This window comes from Hyperoodon ampullatus (assembly GCF_949752795.1).
Source record: "Hyperoodon ampullatus genome assembly, chromosome: 4".
In the NCBI taxonomy this organism is placed as follows: Eukaryota; Metazoa; Chordata; class Mammalia; order Artiodactyla; family Ziphiidae; genus Hyperoodon; species Hyperoodon ampullatus.
The window spans coordinates 39276707-39283097 of record NC_136917.1 but is presented as its reverse complement, the minus strand read 5'-3'; positions in this window follow the sequence as shown (position 1 = coordinate 39283097).

Below are 6391 nucleotides of genomic sequence, written 5' to 3'. Positions count from 1 at the left end.
GTAACTAGGCACATAATATTGAGGACTAGAAATCCTGGCTTCCTTCATTTAATATGTTTATCTTTCCTAATATTCATATTTTAAAGCAAAACTTTCCTTGGGTCTTCACTGCCTTCTCTACTTTCCTTCAGGTTATATCTTAGGTTCCCTTTTTCACTTTGTAATCATTTTAATTTCATATGAATAAAACGTGGTTATTTTCTCAGTTATATCCAGTGATGACTTAAATTTCTTAAAAAAATAGATTCTCATGTATTTAATATATATCCTCGAAGTGACGGGATGTTTACCTATTATGGAAATGTTGCCCTGCAAACTCATTTACAGTGATTATGTGAATGAAGTCAACTCAAAATGCCTTTTTTTCTGATTCACTTTCCTTTCAGTCACATCAAACTTAGTGAATTTCTCTACTCATCCATAATATGGATATCTTGAATTGCTGAGCTATATCTTATCCATCTTTGAAACTGCAATGCCTAGTACATTTCTTAGGAAGAAGTTTATGCCCAGTGAATATTGTTGAATGGCATGAAAAATGGATGAGTGCATGATTAAACACAGAGTCGGGACCAAAAAGTACAAATGTGTTGATTTAATAAAAGATTATGAGCTAGAAAATAGATTCCATTTTTGATATTGGTATAGATAACAAAAATAGCAGCACTAGGTATATGCTAGCACTGTTTAAGCACTTTAAACACATTATCTCATTGAGGTTTTCTAATAATGCTTTTATGTGATGACTATCATTTCCCTAGTTACAGATGAGGAAGTAAGAGATTATGGTAATCTGATAACTAGCTCAAGGTCATACATGTGATGAAGGGAGGCTCAAACCCAGGGCTGTCTAAATCAGACCACTCTCAGGAAACTCTACTCAGTACTCTGTAATGGGAAAAGAATCTTAAAAAGAGTGGATATCTGTATATGTATAACGGATTCACTTTGCTGTACAGCAGAAACTAACACAACATTGTAAATAAACTGTACTCCAATAAAAATTAATTTTTTAAAAAAGAGAAAAAAATCAGACCACTCTCTTAAGCACAGTATTATGTTGTCTCTAGTCAAATCTTATTTTAGTAATAGCTCAATTTCCAAGGAAACAGGAACCCTCTAATATAAAAACTCTTATTTCTGGAAGTCAGCTCCCCCACCAAGAAATATTCTGTCTCTGAGGCTGTAGGCTCGGAAATAAATCAAACCCTAGAGTAAGATTTATTAAGATTCCCCTAGTATTTTAATCTGACTTCCTTTCATTGTGATCAGGGTGAGCACCGTATCATATATATATAGTTACTTGTATCTGTTCCTTTTAAATTTTTATTTACATACTTTGATCTTTTATCATAAGGTTTTCTATTCTTAGTGGTTTTTTCTGTTTTTTTTTTAGTTGAAGTATAGTTGACTTACAATATTATATTAGTTTCAGGTGTACAGCATAATGATTCGGTATTTTTGCAGATTATACTCCATTATAGATTATTATAAGATAATGGATATAATTCCCTGTGCTATACAGTATATCTTCACTGCTTATCTATTTTATACATAGTGCTTTGTATCTGTTAATCCCAGTCCCCTAATTTGTCCCTCCCCCTTCCCTCTCCCCCTTGGTAACCACAGTTTCTTTTCCATATCTGTGAGTCTTTTTCTATTTTGTGTACACATTCTTTTTTTTTTCAGATTCCACATATAAGTGATAGGATACAGAATATGTCTTTCTCTGACTTATTTCACTAAGCATAATACTCTGTAGGTCCATCCATCTTGCTCTAAATAGCAGAATGGCATTCTTTTTATGGCTAAGTAATATTCCATTGTGTGTGTGTATACACACACACCAGTTTATATATACAAACTCCAGCGGCACCAGTTTACATTCCCACCAAGAGTGTACTAGAGTTCTCTTTTCTCTACATCCCTGCCAATATTTGTTATTTGTGGCCTTCCCATGATAGCCATTCTGACAGGTGTGAAGTGATATCTCATTGTGGTTTTGATTTCCCTTATCTCCAAGACAAGAAGCTCCTTTCCTCAGTCATTTATAAATCGGGGCTTGAGCTTTGTCACTTCAGGGTCTCAGCTGCTCTAAGCGGAATGTGACTCCTCAAGGGGTCATAGAGGTACAGCAGCTTTGGAGTCTCAGCCAGAAATACTCATCCTTAGAAGGAACCCTCAGTTTCACTTTAGTCATAGATATGAGGTCAAATAAAGAAACTTGAACACTACACTCTAGGACAGGGATCAGAGCTCTGTCCTTCCCTCTCCTAATGCTACTAAAATAGCTCCATTACCCCAAAGACAATATTCCTTAAAACTGTGCCATCCAATACAATATGGTAGCTATTGGCCACATATGGCTAAGTCTAAAATAATGAAAAATAAATAAAGACTTTAAAAATTCAGTGCCTCAGTCATACCAGCTACATATCAAGTGCTCAATAAGCTATGCATGGCTAGTCCACCACAGTGGACAATATAGATAGAGAACATTTCACAGAGTTCTATCAGAGAGTATGACTGTAGAAGGATGCTGCCTTTTCTTTATAACACTCTACAAGGATGCCCCATCAAGGCGATCAGATATGTTGCTAGCAAATTTCTCCTATTCCTGTTTTAAAATTCAATTGGCTACATATGGTAGAAACCAGACTACATGGCCTAACCAAAAAAGCTTTTTCCCTCCTGAAACATGAATTCTACAGCTAAGCAGTTCTAGGCTGGCCCTCAAGTACTCAGGATCCTTCTACTTTTCTGCTCTACCACCTTTAGCATGGGGTTTTCACCCTCATGATCACAAACTAGCTTCTGCCCTTCCAGCCATTGCAACTGCATTCCAGGAAGGTAGGATGGAGAAGCATAATATACAAGATATCCTATCCCATCATCATTTTCCATTTTAGTGCATTCTGTCTGGCTTCAAAATTTCACATCTGCATCTTTTGCCTGAAGAATTTCTCTAGTCTTCCCTATCCACGTGCACAGAGAATTAATGCCCCAGGAATCACTCCTTAACCAAAGACTGACAGGAGCTGGTGTATAACTCAGTTGCTTATTGGGTGAGGTAAGTCTGAAGCACATATATTACACTGGCTCCAGTCGTTCCCCAGCAGGAATCCCAGTTGACCATGTTGGTAACTGGCTTGATAAACATACCCTTTACGGCTGTTTCCCTTGCCTGACTCACAGCTCCACTGCCTGGGACCACTAAAATCTTTGTCTTAAATAGACTGAGCTACATTTCCTGAGCCATACAGTGGCTTGATTGGCAGCCCCACAAAAGATATGCCTACCCAGAACCTGTGAATGTGACCTTATTTAGAAACAGTGTCTTCACCAATTTCAATTAGTTAAGGATCTTGAGATGACATAATTATGGGTTACTTAGGTGTACCCTAAATCCAATGACAATTGTCCTTATAAGATACAGAAGAGGAGAAGACACAAAGAAGAGAAAGCCCTATGATGTAAAGGCGGAAATTGGAGTGATGTGGCCACAAGCCAAGGAACTCCTGGAGCCACCAGAAGCTGGAAGAGGCAAAGAAGGATCCTCCCCTAAAGGCTTTACAGGGCGTGCACCCCTCTGATACCTTGACTTTGGATTTTTGGCCCCCTGAACTGTAAGAAAATTAATTTCTGTTCTTATAAGCCACCCACATTGTGGTAATGTGTAACAGCAGCCACAGGAAACTAATACAGACAATAAGGAAGATTCTTGGAATATTTGGAGGGTTACAGGAAGCAGCTGCGATTTGTGGAAATACACACACACACACACACACAAACACGCACACATACATACTACTGAAGATCTATTGATTTGCCTCACTGACATGAAGCAACAGATGAAGCTGCAACTGTTCTACATTCTACTAGATCCTCTTTGCATCTCTCTGCCTCTTGGGCCAAGTGTGTGTGTTTATCTCCATGACAAAGGGCTCTGGGTTCTGCAGAATACCCTCATCACTGAGGTCAGAAGCAACACAGTTGGTCACAGGCTTTATTCCATCCTCATGAGTTTCCATCTCTTGCTTGTAGCTTCCAGCCTGCCTTTGATCACGCCCCACGTTACATCCATCTTCTCTTTTCAGGATAAACCCAGAAAACAGGTCACATATTTTACAACAGATAACTTCTGTGGTCAGAGATAAATTTATCTTGTTCTGGCTGGCATGAAGGATTGAAAGAATGAAAAGATTATCTAATCCAATCCACAATTCCCCTCAAAAATAATCTATATTTCTCTTGCCCCAGGGGATAAAATCAAATCCAAGCCACAATCTCCCCCAACAAAAAAGTGATCTATGTTTCCCTTGCTCCTTTATTCTTTAAAACCCAGACTTATAAAGAAAATAGAGCTGGAGCAGGTTCCAAGGATTGGATGAGATAAGTCATGCATCCCTTGATGGTATGTCACACCTTGTGTGATGGCCTGAGTTGTGTCCCCCCAAAATTCATATGTGGAAGTCCTAACTCCCCATACCATGGAATGTGACTGTATTTGGAGAGAGGGTCTTTAAAGAGGTAGTTAAGTTAAAATGAGTTCATTCAGGTGGGCCCTACTCCAATTTGACTGGTGTCCTGATAAGAAGAGGAGGTTAGGACACAGACACACACACGGAGAAGACCATGTGAAGCCACAGTGAGGAGACGGCCATCTATAAGCCAAGGAGAGGGGCCTCAGAAGAAACTAACCCGCCTGGCACCTTGACCTCAGACTTCCAACCTCCAAAACAAAAATAAATTTCTGTTGTTTAAGCCACCCAGTCTGTGGTACTTTGTCATGTTAGCCCTAGAAAACTAATATACCCTGCTTCCAGAGGAGCCCTCTGGGGACCCAGAACACTGACCATGGGGTGGGTGGGGCTAGAAGCTGAAATTCTGGTTTGAGACTGGGATCTCAAAAAAAGTTACCCATGGTCAAATGTAGACTAGGATGTTTTATAAGTGGAGGAGCCTTTTGCCTTTTCATGGACTATTTCCAAACTTCGACCATAATTGTCTCCATGGTGACTGAAAATACATTAAAGATTTCTGGAGCTCTTCTCCCAAGTTCTCTCAATTGCTTATGCTCAAGGGTTCTCTTAGGATCCTAAGGAATGGAGGATGGAGCATCTCAAAACATACCCATGCTTTAATTTCCCTCCCCTCTTTGGGAGAGGTAGGTGCTCAAATGAAGCTTGATTTGATTTAGAAAAAATTAATGTCATGTTTCTTGGACAAAAGGATCATGGAGTTGAGTTATATCTATAGCAGCTAGAATCATGTTACCTTCTGTTTACTTGTGTTTTCCCCACACCTTTAGTAAGGTCTCATGTAACGTCCCACTTGGTTCGTTAGGCTGTAAGAAAATAACACAAAAAGTCCAACGTCCACCCTTGTGTAGGAAGGAGACACAGAGACCCCTGAGACCAGCACGGGGATGTCCAGGCCAATTAGTCCCAGAAGTCAAGAGTCAGGGCTACAAGTCCCAATTACTCATCCCCATGGAAGCTGCTTCCCCTATTCCCAACCATGGGGTGTATGAAGTAAAGGGTTAACTCAGAGGATAAAGGGTGCTCAAAGCCTGCACATCCCAAATAAAGGACTGGCCCTAGACTGCCTCCTGAAAGATGATCTCTAAGCCCCTGGAATATCCTGCCTGATAAAAGTGTCTTTGTTTACCTGGGGCCTTAATCCATGCCAGGTAGTCTGTGCTGACAGTGTAGCTGATGATGAATGCCTGTTTTTGTTTACCTGGGACCCTAGCAATGCTGTATTAGTTTGATCTCTGGGGGGACTAAAGAGTTGTGAAGGTCAGCAGGAACTCCATGCCTACAGGACAGACCCTGATAAAATCTCTGGACACCAAGGCTCAGGTGGGCTTCCATGGTTGGCAGTATTTCATATGTGTTGTCACACATAATTGCTGGGAGAAATAAGAGCTGTCCATGCAGTTCCACTGGGACACGACAACTGGAAGCTCACGCCTGGTCTCTCCTGGCCCCTGCCCCCTGCACCTTTTGCCTTTGCTGATTTTAATCTCTGTCTTTTCACTGCAATAAACCATAAATGTGAGCATCAGAGCTTTTTCGAGTTCTGTGAGTCCTTCTGGCAAATCATCAAACCCGAAGGTGGTCATAGGGACTCCCGACACAGAGGTCATGGATATTGTTTTATTATGAGAAATAGTAGTTTTCCTTTACCTTCTTGAGTTCCACCACTCCTTGAGAAAATGAGGAACATGAGCTGATCGCTCACCTTGTGGACCCTGAAGCTCCCCTTACCCCCAATCCCAGGGAAAACATCTCCTCCCCTGCCTTGCTCATCACCCTCCCACAAATTCTCAGCATATGCCCAGAGAGAAACAGAGCCCTTAGACATCTTTCATCCCTGCTCTTTTATC